Below are 12,267 nucleotides of genomic sequence, written 5' to 3'. Positions count from 1 at the left end.
TGAAGAATAAAAATGTTTTGTACAACTGTAACTATTTACATAAAGTGACTGTAGAAGTATAAGTGTTTTATACATTTAATGCCTCTATGAGCTAAATGAAAAATATAAAGTGATGTTAAAAATATAAAGTGACATAGAGGTAAAGAGTATTAAGGGGACAGGGGATGGTGTACAATTAAATTAAATTGGGCCATAAAAGATGAGTGCTTTTGAGTGCATTTGGCCATTGTCTATTGTGCTTCCTGACATCACTGCGAGCTGTTGTACAGCCTGATGGCCAGGGGGACGAAAGAGTTATTGTGTCTGTTGGTGGAGCAGGATTGAGACAGCAGTCTGCCACTGAACACGCTCCTCTGCCTGCTGAAGGTGTTGTGCAGAGGGTGGTGGGTGTTGTCCAGTATGGACAGCAGTTTGTCCAGGGTCCTTCTCTCTGCCACAGTCACCAGAAAGTCCAGCTTTGTGCCCACCACTGAGCCAGCTCTCCTCACCAGTCTGTCCAGTCGGGCAGAGTCCCTCTTCTTGCTGCTTCCTCCCCAGCAAACCACAGCGTAGAAGAGGACGCTGGCCACCACGGACTGGTAAAACATCTGCAGCAGTTTTTTGCATATGTTGAAGGATCCCAGCCTTCTCAGGAAGTACAGATGGCTCTGTCCTTTCCTGTGTACAGCGTCCATGTTTGCTGTCCACTCCAACCTGTCATCCAGCTGCAGCCCCAGGTATTTGTAGGTCCTGACCACCTCCACATCGACCCCCTCGATGGACACAGCTTGGAGCTGCGGTTTCTTCCTTCTGAAGTCCACAACCATCTCCTTCGTCTTGGAGGTGTTCAGCTGTAGGCGGTTGGACCTGCACCACTCCACAAAGCCCTCAATCAGGCTCCTGTACTCCCCCTCCTGTCCATCCTTGATACAGCCCACTATTGCAGTGTCATCTGAGTATTTCTGCATGTGGGATGAGACATGAAGTCTTCCAGAGCACAGAGACCCTCCCCAGCCTCAGGCTATGGTTGAACAGTTGCTGAAGCGGCTCCCCAGTTCAGCAGAGCAGGCCTTGAGCATCCTTGGACACGCTTTGTCCGGGTCCGCTGCTTTCCTTGGGCACAGTCTCCTCAGCTCTTTGCTCACCTGCTCCTTGGTGATGGTGAAGGGGAGGGGGATTGAAATGTCCGTGGTGGTGGGGAGGGGGGGTTGAACTGTCTATGGTAGGGGTGGGGGGGAGGGTTGAACTGTCCGTGGGTGTGGCGGGTTGCGGTGCCCTGTAGTCTGAGGTGATAATGGACGTGATGGGGGTGACGGGGGTGTGAGGGGTGTGAAGTGGGCAGTCACTGGCTGTGGGAGCTGGGGTTTCAAACCTGTTAAAAAACAGGTTTAGCTGGTTAGCTCTCCCAGCATCCCCCTCTTCTGTGCTGCTGCCCTTCTTCTTGCAGCCTGTAATGGTTTTCATGCCATCCCAGACCTCCCTCATGTTGTTCCGCTGCAGCTTCTGTTCCACCTTCCTTCTGTACTCCTCCTTTGCCTCTCTCAGCTGGACCTTGACTTCTCCCTGTACGAGCTTCAGCTCGTCTCTGTCACCGTCCTTGAATACCCTCTCATTATATCATGACATGCCTTGGAAAATCCTTCAACAGTTGAGTGCGTTCCCTGCTTTTGCAGAGAAATAAAAAAGCTTACAGCACCTGGAATTCCCTAAGCAGGGTCAGGCCTGGTTAGTACTTGGATGGGAGACCGCCTGGGAATACCAGGTGCTGTAAGCTTTTTTGCCCTCTCTGTGCAGAGGGCGCTGCTGCTTCTTCGGTGGAGACACAGCTTTGAACAACAGAGCAGCTAGTCTGAGAACGATGTTCAACCTTTTTGTGCTGCTTGTGTTTTGCTCACTTCTATATGTTTGCATTAAAAGTGTATATGCATTATATCACGACATGCCTTGGAAAATCCTTCAACAGTTGAGTTTGTTCCCTGCTTTTGCAGAGAAATTAAAAAGCTTACAGCACCCGGAATTCCCAGGCGGTCACCCATCCAAGTACTAACCAGGCCCGACACTGCTTGGCTTCCGAGATCGGACGAGATCGGGCGCGTTCAGGGCGGTGTGGCCGCAAGCCAAGGTGCAGGAGACAAATGCACTATTCATACGCGTTGACACGGAGCGAAACAAGCAAAGACGCTCCGCTATTCTCTACTGACCCAGTCGGACTGATGTTTATGACAGCGCTCTGTCTTCAGCTGTGCTGCACTGGTATATCTCAGTGATTACCTGGAAAGATTGAAACGCTGGAATGCAGCCACTCTCTGAAAACACTGGCATTCCCCAAAAGGTGTTCAAGTGCGCTAATGTTTGCCCCCTCACAGATATAGAGAAAGGAAAGGAAAGGAAAGGAAAGGATGAGGACGGAGCCGGTGAAGGTGTATAAATAGTGTGTTTGTCTGCTCTGCCCTTGCTTACGGCCATACCACTCTGAACACGCCCGATCTCGTCTGATCTCGGAAGCTAAGCAGGGTCGGGCCTGGTTAGTACTTGGATGGGAGACCGCCTGGGAATACCAGGTGCTGTAAGCTTTTTTGCCCTCTCTGTGCAGAGGGCGCTGCTGCTTCTTCGGTGGAGACACAGCTTTGAACAACAGAGCAGCTAGTCTGAGAACGATGTTCAACCTTTTTGTGCTGCTTGTGTTTTGCTCACTTCTATATGTTTGCATTAAAAGTGTAGATAGATAGATAGATAGATAGATAGATAGATAGATAGATAGATAGATAGATAGATAGATACTTTATTTATCCTGGAGGAAATTCAAGCATCCAGTAGCAACAACAAACATTGAACATACATTGAACATACATGCAACATCAAAGAAACAGTAGAAATAAAAATGTGGAATAAAAATGTTTTGTACAACTGTAGTAAAAATGAAGAATAAAAATGTTTTGTACAACTGTAACTATTTACATAAAGTGACTGTAGAAGTATAAGTGTTTTATACATTTAATGCCTCTATGAGCTAAATGAAAAATATAAAGTGATGTTAAAAATATAAAGTGACATAGAGGTAAAGAGTATTAAGGGGACAGGGGATGGTGTACAATTAAATTAAATTGGGCCATAAAAGATGAGTGCTTTTGAGTGCATTTGGCCATTGTCTATTGTGCTTCCTGACATCACTGCGAGCTGTTGTACAGCCTGATGGCCAGGGGGACGAAAGAGTTATTGTGTCTGTTGGTGGAGCAGGATTGAGACAGCAGTCTGCCACTGAACACGCTCCTCTGCCTGCTGAAGGTGTTGTGCAGAGGGTGGTGGGTGTTGTCCAGTATGGACAGCAGTTTGTCCAGGGTCCTTCTCTCTGCCACAGTCACCAGAAAGTCCAGCTTTGTGCCCACCACTGAGCCAGCTCTCCTCACCAGTCTGTCCAGTCGGGCAGAGTCCCTCTTCTTGCTGCTTCCTCCCCAGCAAACCACAGCGTAGAAGAGGACGCTGGCCACCACGGACTGGTAAAACATCTGCAGCAGTTTTTTGCATATGTTGAAGGATCCCAGCCTTCTCAGGAAGTACAGATGGCTCTGTCCTTTCCTGTGTACAGCGTCCATGTTTGCTGTCCACTCCAACCTGTCATCCAGCTGCAGCCCCAGGTATTTGTAGGTCCTGACCACCTCCACATCGACCCCCTCGATGGACACAGCTTGGAGCTGCGGTTTCTTCCTTCTGAAGTCCACAACCATCTCCTTCGTCTTGGAGGTGTTCAGCTGTAGGCGGTTGGACCTGCACCACTCCACAAAGCCCTCAATCAGGCTCCTGTACTCCCCCTCCTGTCCATCCTTGATACAGCCCACTATTGCAGTGTCATCTGAGTATTTCTGCATGTGGGATGAGACATGAAGTCTTCCAGAGCACAGAGACCCTCCCCAGCCTCAGGCTATGGTTGAACAGTTGCTGAAGCGGCTCCCCAGTTCAGCAGAGCAGGCCTTGAGCATCCTTGGACACGCTTTGTCCGGGTCCGCTGCTTTCCTTGGGCACAGTCTCCTCAGCTCTTTGCTCACCTGCTCCTTGGTGATGGTGAAGGGGAGGGGGATTGAAATGTCCGTGGTGGTGGGGAGGGGGGGTTGAACTGTCTATGGTAGGGGTGGGGGGGAGGGTTGAACTGTCCGTGGGTGTGGCGGGTTGCGGTGCCCTGTAGTCTGAGGTGATAATGGACGTGATGGGGGTGACGGGGGTGTGAGGGGTGTGAAGTGGGCAGTCACTGGCTGTGGGAGCTGGGGTTTCAAACCTGTTAAAAAACAGGTTTAGCTGGTTAGCTCTCCCAGCATCCCCCTCTTCTGTGCTGCTGCCCTTCTTCTTGCAGCCTGTAATGGTTTTCATGCCATCCCAGACCTCCCTCATGTTGTTCCGCTGCAGCTTCTGTTCCACCTTCCTTCTGTACTCCTCCTTTGCCTCTCTCAGCTGGACCTTGACTTCTCCCTGTACGAGCTTCAGCTCGTCTCTGTCACCGTCCTTGAATACCCTCTCATTATATCATGACATGCCTTGGAAAATCCTTCAACAGTTGAGTGCGTTCCCTGCTTTTGCAGAGAAATAAAAAAGCTTACAGCACCTGGAATTCCCTAAGCAGGGTCAGGCCTGGTTAGTACTTGGATGGGAGACCGCCTGGGAATACCAGGTGCTGTAAGCTTTTTTGCCCTCTCTGTGCAGAGGGCGCTGCTGCTTCTTCGGTGGAGACACAGCTTTGAACAACAGAGCAGCTAGTCTGAGAACGATGTTCAACCTTTTTGTGCTGCTTGTGTTTTGCTCACTTCTATATGTTTGCATTAAAAGTGTATATGCATTATATCACGACATGCCTTGGAAAATCCTTCAACAGTTGAGTTCGTTCCCTGCTTTTGCAGAGAAATTAAAAAGCTTACAGCACCCGGAATTCCCAGGCGGTCACCCATCCAAGTACTAACCAGGCCCGACACTGCTTGGCTTCCGAGATCGGACGAGATCGGGCGCGTTGAGGGCGGTGTGGCCGCAAGCCAAGGTGCAGGAGACAAATGCACTATTCATACGCGTTGACACGGAGCGAAACAAGCAAAGACGCTCCGCTACTCTCTACTGACCCAGTAGGACTGATGTTTATGACAGCGCTCTGTCTTCAGCTGTGCTGCACTGGTATATCTCAGTGATTACCTGGAAAGATTGAAACGCTGGAATGCAGCCACTCTCTGAAAACACTGGCATTCCCCAAAAGGTGTTCAAGTGCGCTAATGTTTGCCCCCTCACAGATATAGAGAAAGGAAAGGAAAGGAAAGGAAAGGATGAGGACGGAGCCGGTGAAGGTGTATAAATAGTGTGTTTGTCTGCTCTGCCCTTGCTTACGGCCATACCACTCTGAACACGCCCGATCTCGTCTGATCTCGGAAGCTAAGCAGGGTCGGGCCTGGTTAGTACTTGGATGGGAGACCGCCTGGGAATACCAGGTGCTGTAAGCTTTTTTGCCCTCTCTGTGCAGAGGGCGCTGCTGCTTCTTCGGTGGAGACACAGCTTTGAACAACAGAGCAGCTAGTCTGAGAACGATGTTCAACCTTTTTGTGCTGCTTGTGTTTTGCTCACTTCTATATGTTTGCATTAAAAGTGTATATGCATTATATCACGACATGCCTTGGAAAATCCTTCAACAGTTGAGTTCGTTCCCTGCTTTTGCAGAGAAATTAAAAAGCTTACAGCACCCGGAATTCCCAGGCGGTCACCCATCCAAGTACTAACCAGGCCCGACTGCTTGGCTTCCGAGATCGGACGAGATCGGGCGCGTTGAGGGCGGTGTGGCCGCAAGCCAAGGTGCAGGAGACAAATGCACTATTCATACGCGTTGACACGGAGCGAAACAAGCAAAGACGCTCCGCTACTCTCTACTGACCCAGTAGGACTGATGTTTATGACAGCGCTCTGTCTTCAGCTGTGCTGCACTGGTATATCTCAGTGATTACCTGGAAAGATTGAAACGCTGGAATGCAGCCACTCTCTGAAAACACTGGCATTCCCCAAAAGGTGTTCAAGTGCGCTAATGTTTGCCCCCTCACAGATATAGAGAAAGGAAAGGAAAGGAAAGGAAGGATGAGGACGGAGCCGGTGAAGGTGTATAAATAGTGTGTTTGTCTGCTCTGCCCTTGCTTACGGCCATACCACTCTGAACACGCCCGATCTCGTCTGATCTCGGAAGCTAAGCAGGGTCGGGCCTGGTTAGTACTTGGATGGGAGACCGCCTGGGAATACCAGGTGCTGTAAGCTTTTTTGCCCTCTCTGTGCAGAGGGCGCTGCTGCTTCTTCGGTGGAGACACAGCTTTGAACAACAGAGCAGCTAGTCTGAGAACGATGTTCAACCTTTTTGTGCTGCTTGTGTTTTGCTCACTTCTATATGTTTGCATTAAAAGTGTAGATAGATAGATAGATAGATAGATAGATAGATAGATAGATAGATAGATAGATAGATAGATAGATAGATAGATACTTTATTTATCCTGGAGGAAATTCAAGCATCCAGTAGCAACAACAAACATTGAACATACATTGAACATACATGCAACATCAAAGAAACAGTAGAAATAAAAATGTGGAATAAAAATGTTTTGTACAACTGTAGTAAAAATGAAGAATAAAAATGTTTTGTACAACTGTAACTATTTACATAAAGTGACTGTAGAAGTATAAGTGTTTTATACATTTAATGCCTCTATGAGCTAAATGAAAAATATAAAGTGATGTTAAAAATATAAAGTGACATAGAGGTAAAGAGTATTAAGGGGACAGGGGATGGTGTACAATTAAATTAAATTGGGCCATAAAAGATGAGTGCTTTTGAGTGCATATCTACATTGTCTATTGTGCTTCCTGACATCACTGCGAGCTGTTGTACAGCCTGATGGCCAGGGGGACGAAAGAGTTATTGTGTCTGTTGGTGGAGCAGGATTGAGACAGCAGTCTGCCACTGAACACGCTCCTCTGCCTGCTGAAGGTGTTGTGCAGAGGGTGGTGGGTGTTGTCCAGTATGGACAGCAGTTTGTCCAGGGTCCTTCTCTCTGCCACAGTCACCAGAAAGTCCAGCTTTGTGCCCACCACTGAGCCAGCTCTCCTCACCAGTCTGTCCAGTCGGGCAGAGTCCCTCTTCTTGCTGCTTCCTCCCCAGCAAACCACAGCGTAGAAGAGGACGCTGGCCACCACGGACTGGTAAAACATCTGCAGCAGTTTTTTGCATATGTTGAAGGATCCCAGCCTTCTCAGGAAGTACAGATGGCTCTGTCCTTTCCTGTGTACAGCGTCCATGTTTGCTGTCCACTCCAACCTGTCATCCAGCTGCAGCCCCAGGTATTTGTAGGTCCTGACCACCTCCACATCGACCCCCTCGATGGACACAGCTTGGAGCTGCGGTTTCTTCCTTCTGAAGTCCACAACCATCTCCTTCGTCTTGGAGGTGTTCAGCTGTAGGCGGTTGGACCTGCACCACTCCACAAAGCCCTCAATCAGGCTCCTGTACTCCCCCTCCTGTCCATCCTTGATACAGCCCACTATTGCAGTGTCATCTGAGTATTTCTGCATGTGGGATGAGACATGAAGTCTTCCAGAGCACAGAGACCCTCCCCAGCCTCAGGCTATGGTTGAACAGTTGCTGAAGCGGCTCCCCAGTTCAGCAGAGCAGGCCTTGAGCATCCTTGGACACGCTTTGTCCGGGTCCGCTGCTTTCCTTGGGCACAGTCTCCTCAGCTCTTTGCTCACCTGCTCCTTGGTGATGGTGAAGGGGAGGGGGATTGAAATGTCCGTGGTGGTGGGGAGGGGGGGTTGAACTGTCTATGGTAGGGGTGGGGGGGAGGGTTGAACTGTCCGTGGGTGTGGCGGGTTGCGGTGCCCTGTAGTCTGAGGTGATAATGGACGTGATGGGGGTGACGGGGGTGTGAGGGGTGTGAAGTGGGCAGTCACTGGCTGTGGGAGCTGGGGTTTCAAACCTGTTAAAAAACAGGTTTAGCTGGTTAGCTCTCCCAGCATCCCCCTCTTCTGTGCTGCTGCCCTTCTTCTTGCAGCCTGTAATGGTTTTCATGCCATCCCAGACCTCCCTCATGTTGTTCCGCTGCAGCTTCTGTTCCACCTTCCTTCTGTACTCCTCCTTTGCCTCTCTCAGCTGGACCTTGACTTCTCCCTGTACGAGCTTCAGCTCGTCTCTGTCACCGTCCTTGAATACCCTCTCATTATATCATGACATGCCTTGGAAAATCCTTCAACAGTTGAGTGCGTTCCCTGCTTTTGCAGAGAAATAAAAAAGCTTACAGCACCTGGAATTCCCTAAGCAGGGTCAGGCCTGGTTAGTACTTGGATGGGAGACCGCCTGGGAATACCAGGTGCTGTAAGCTTTTTTGCCCTCTCTGTGCAGAGGGCGCTGCTGCTTCTTCGGTGGAGACACAGCTTTGAACAACAGAGCAGCTAGTCTGAGAACGATGTTCAACCTTTTTGTGCTGCTTGTGTTTTGCTCACTTCTATATGTTTGCATTAAAAGTGTATATGCATTATATCACGACATGCCTTGGAAAATCCTTCAACAGTTGAGTTCGTTCCCTGCTTTTGCAGAGAAATTAAAAAGCTTACAGCACCCGGAATTCCCAGGCGGTCACCCATCCAAGTACTAACCAGGCCCGACACTGCTTGGCTTCCGAGATCGGACGAGATCGGGCGCGTTGAGGGCGGTGTGGCCGCAAGCCAAGGGGCAGGAGACAAATGCACTATTCATACGCGTTGACACGGAGCGAAACAAGCAAAGACGCTCCGCTACTCTCTACTGACCCAGTAGGACTGATGTTTATGACAGCGCTCTGTCTTCAGCTGTGCTGCACTGGTATATCTCAGTGATTACCTGGAAAGATTGAAACGCTGGAATGCAGCCACTCTCTGAAAACACTGGCATTCCCCAAAAGGTGTTCAAGTGCGCTAATGTTTGCCCCCTCACAGATATAGAGAAAGGAAAGGAAAGGAAAGGATGAGGACGGAGCCGGTGAAGGTGTATAAATAGTGTGTTTGTCTGCTCTGCCCTTGCTTACGGCCATACCACTCTGAACACGCCCGATCTCGTCTGATCTCGGAAGCTAAGCAGGGTCGGGCCTGGTTAGTACTTGGATGGGAGACCGCCTGGGAATACCAGGTGCTGTAAGCTTTTTTGCCCTCTCTGTGCAGAGGGCGCTGCTGCTTCTTCGGTGGAGACACAGCTTTGAACAACAGAGCAGCTAGTCTGAGAACGATGTTCAACCTTTTTGTGCTGCTTGTGTTTTGCTCACTTCTATATGTTTGCATTAAAAGTGTAGATAGATAGATAGATAGATAGATAGATAGATAGATAGATAGATAGATAGATAGATAGATAGATAGATAGATACTTTATTTATCCTGGAGGAAATTCAAGCATCCAGTAGCAACAACAAACATTGAACATACATTGAACATACATGCAACATCAAAGAAACAGTAGAAATAAAAATGTGGAATAAAAATGTTTTGTACAACTGTAGTAAAAATGAAGAATAAAAATGTTTTGTACAACTGTAACTATTTACATAAAGTGACTGTAGAAGTATAAGTGTTTTATACATTTAATGCCTCTATGAGCTAAATGAAAAATATAAAGTGATGTTAAAAATATAAAGTGACATAGAGGTAAAGAGTATTAAGGGGACAGGGGATGGTGTACAATTAAATTAAATTGGGCCATAAAAGATGAGTGCTTTTGAGTGCATTTGGCCATTGTCTATTGTGCTTCCTGACATCACTGCGAGCTGTTGTACAGCCTGATGGCCAGGGGGACGAAAGAGTTATTGTGTCTGTTGGTGGAGCAGGATTGAGACAGCAGTCTGCCACTGAACACGCTCCTCTGCCTGCTGAAGGTGTTGTGCAGAGGGTGGTGGGTGTTGTCCAGTATGGACAGCAGTTTGTCCAGGGTCCTTCTCTCTGCCACAGTCACCAGAAAGTCCAGCTTTGTGCCCACCACTGAGCCAGCTCTCCTCACCAGTCTGTCCAGTCGGGCAGAGTCCCTCTTCTTGCTGCTTCCTCCCCAGCAAACCACAGCGTAGAAGAGGACGCTGGCCACCACGGACTGGTAAAACATCTGCAGCAGTTTTTTGCATATGTTGAAGGATCCCAGCCTTCTCAGGAAGTACAGATGGCTCTGTCCTTTCCTGTGTACAGCGTCCATGTTTGCTGTCCACTCCAACCTGTCATCCAGCTGCAGCCCCAGGTATTTGTAGGTCCTGACCACCTCCACATCGACCCCCTCGATGGACACAGCTTGGAGCTGCGGTTTCTTCCTTCTGAAGTCCACAACCATCTCCTTCGTCTTGGAGGTGTTCAGCTGTAGGCGGTTGGACCTGCACCACTCCACAAAGCCCTCAATCAGGCTCCTGTACTCCCCCTCCTGTCCATCCTTGATACAGCCCACTATTGCAGTGTCATCTGAGTATTTCTGCATGTGGGATGAGACATGAAGTCTTCCAGAGCACAGAGACCCTCCCAGCCTCAGGCTATGGTTGAACAGTTGCTGAAGCGGCTCCCCAGTTCAGCAGAGCAGGCCTTGAGCATCCTTGGACACGCTTTGTCCGGGTCCGCTGCTTTCCTTGGGCACAGTCTCCTCAGCTCTTTGCTCACCTGCTCCTTGGTGATGGTGAAGGGGAGGGGGATTGAAATGTCCGTGGTGGTGGGGAGGGGGGGTTGAACTGTCTATGGTAGGGGTGGGGGGGAGGGTTGAACTGTCCGTGGGTGTGGCGGGTTGCGGTGCCCTGTAGTCTGAGGTGATAATGGACGTGATGGGGGTGACGGGGGTGTGAGGGGTGTGAAGTGGGCAGTCACTGGCTGTGGGAGCTGGGGTTTCAAACCTGTTAAAAAACAGGTTTAGCTGGTTAGCTCTCCCAGCATCCCCCTCTTCTGTGCTGCTGCGCCTTCTTCTTGCAGCCTGTAATGTTTTCATGCCATCCCACGACCTCCCTCAAGAGTGTTCCCGCTGCAGCTTCTTGTTCACCTTCCTTCTGTACTCCCCCCCCCCTCCATTTGCCTCTGCTCAGCTGGACCTTGACTTCTCCCCGTACGAGCTTTCAGCTCGTCTCTGTCACCGTCCTGAATACTCCTCTCATTATATCATGACATTGGCTTGGAAAATCCTTCAAACAGTTGAGTGCGTGTCCCTGCTTAGCAGAGAAAGGTAAAAAAGCTGTACAGCACTCTTGTGAATTCCTAAGCAGGGTCAGCCTGGTAGTGACTTGTGGATGGGAGACCGCAGTGGAATACAGGTGCTGTAAGCTTTTTTGCCCTCTCTGTGCAGAGGGCGCTGCTGCTTCTTCGGTGGAGACACAGCTTTGAACAACAGAGCAGCTAGTCTGAGAACGATGTTCAACCTTTTTGTGCTGCTTGTGTTTTGCTCACTTCTATATGTTTGCATTAAAAGTGTATATGCATTATATCACGACATGCCTTGGAAAATCCTTCAACAGTTGAGTTCGTTCCCTGCTTTTGCAGAGAAATTAAAAAGCTTACAGCACCCGGAATTCCCAGGCGGTCACCCATCCAAGTACTAACCAGGCCCGACACTGCTTGGCTTCCGAGATCGGACGAGATCGGGCGCGTTCAGGGCGGTGTGGCCGCAAGCCAAGGTGCAGGAGACAAATGCACTATTCATACGCGTTGACACGGAGCGAAACAAGCAAAGACGCTCCGCTATTCTCTACTGACCCAGTCGGACTGATGTTTATGACAGCGCTCTGTCTTCAGCTGTGCTGCACTGGTATATCTCAGTGATTACCTGGAAAGATTGAAACGCTGGAATGCAGCCACTCTCTGAAAACACTGGCATTCCCCAAAAGGTGTTCAAGTGCCGCTAATGTTTGCCCCTCACCAGATATAGAGAAAGGAAATGAAAAGGAAAGGATGAGGACGGAGCCGGTGAAGGTGTATAAATAGTGTGTTTGTCTGCTCTGCCCTTGCTTACGGCCATACCACTCTGAACACGCCCGATCTCGTCTGATCTCGGAAGCTAAGCAGGGTCGGGCCTGGTTAGTACTTGGATGGGAGACCGCCTGGGAATACCAGGTGCTGTAAGCTTTTTTGCCCTCTCTGTGCAGAGGGCGCTGCTGCTTCTTCGGTGGAGACACAGCTTTGAACAACAGAGCAGCTAGTCTGAGAACGATGTTCAACCTTTTTGTGCTGCTTGTGTTTTGCTCACTTCTATATGTTTGCATTAAAAGTGTATATGCATTATATCACGACATGCCTTGGAAAATCCTTCAACAG

At 49.4% G+C, this 12,267-nt stretch overlaps 9 non-coding genes and 1 pseudogene across 9 annotated transcripts; 5 read left to right on the top strand and 5 right to left on the bottom strand.

Moving 5' to 3' along the window:
- Positions 1-1,978: 1,978 nt before the first annotated feature.
- Positions 1,979-2,097, bottom strand: LOC119015951. Its single transcript, XR_005073672.1, has one exon. It is a non-coding gene; the product is annotated as a 5S ribosomal RNA (ribosomal RNA).
- Positions 2,098-2,433: 336 nt separating this feature from the next.
- Positions 2,434-2,552, top strand: LOC119016010. The gene has a single exon (XR_005073722.1). It is a non-coding gene; the product is annotated as a 5S ribosomal RNA (ribosomal RNA).
- Positions 2,553-4,876: 2,324 nt separating this feature from the next.
- On the bottom strand, positions 4,877-4,995 carry LOC119015961. The gene has a single exon (XR_005073682.1). It is a non-coding gene; the product is annotated as a 5S ribosomal RNA (ribosomal RNA).
- Positions 4,996-5,331: 336 nt separating this feature from the next.
- LOC119015998 lies at positions 5,332-5,450 on the top strand. The gene has a single exon (XR_005073711.1). It is a non-coding gene; the product is annotated as a 5S ribosomal RNA (ribosomal RNA).
- A 225-nt stretch (positions 5,451-5,675) lies between these two features.
- Positions 5,676-5,792, bottom strand: LOC119015964 (annotated as a pseudogene).
- Positions 5,793-6,127: 335 nt separating this feature from the next.
- Positions 6,128-6,246, top strand: LOC119015987. Its single transcript, XR_005073700.1, has one exon. It is a non-coding gene; the product is annotated as a 5S ribosomal RNA (ribosomal RNA).
- Positions 6,247-8,582: 2,336 nt separating this feature from the next.
- Positions 8,583-8,701, bottom strand: LOC119015960. The gene has a single exon (XR_005073681.1). It is a non-coding gene; the product is annotated as a 5S ribosomal RNA (ribosomal RNA).
- A 331-nt stretch (positions 8,702-9,032) lies between these two features.
- On the top strand, positions 9,033-9,151 carry LOC119015976. Its single transcript, XR_005073689.1, has one exon. It is a non-coding gene; the product is annotated as a 5S ribosomal RNA (ribosomal RNA).
- A 2,356-nt stretch (positions 9,152-11,507) lies between these two features.
- On the bottom strand, positions 11,508-11,626 carry LOC119015950. Its single transcript, XR_005073671.1, has one exon. It is a non-coding gene; the product is annotated as a 5S ribosomal RNA (ribosomal RNA).
- A 333-nt stretch (positions 11,627-11,959) lies between these two features.
- LOC119015902 lies at positions 11,960-12,078 on the top strand. The gene has a single exon (XR_005073624.1). It is a non-coding gene; the product is annotated as a 5S ribosomal RNA (ribosomal RNA).
- The last annotated feature ends 189 nt before the right edge of the window (positions 12,079-12,267 follow it).

The sequence above is a fragment of the Acanthopagrus latus genome, unplaced genomic scaffold (genome assembly GCF_904848185.1).
Source record: "Acanthopagrus latus isolate v.2019 unplaced genomic scaffold, fAcaLat1.1, whole genome shotgun sequence".
Classification (NCBI taxonomy): Eukaryota; Metazoa; Chordata; class Actinopteri; order Spariformes; family Sparidae; genus Acanthopagrus; species Acanthopagrus latus.
This window is presented reverse-complemented; position numbering and strand designations above follow the sequence as displayed.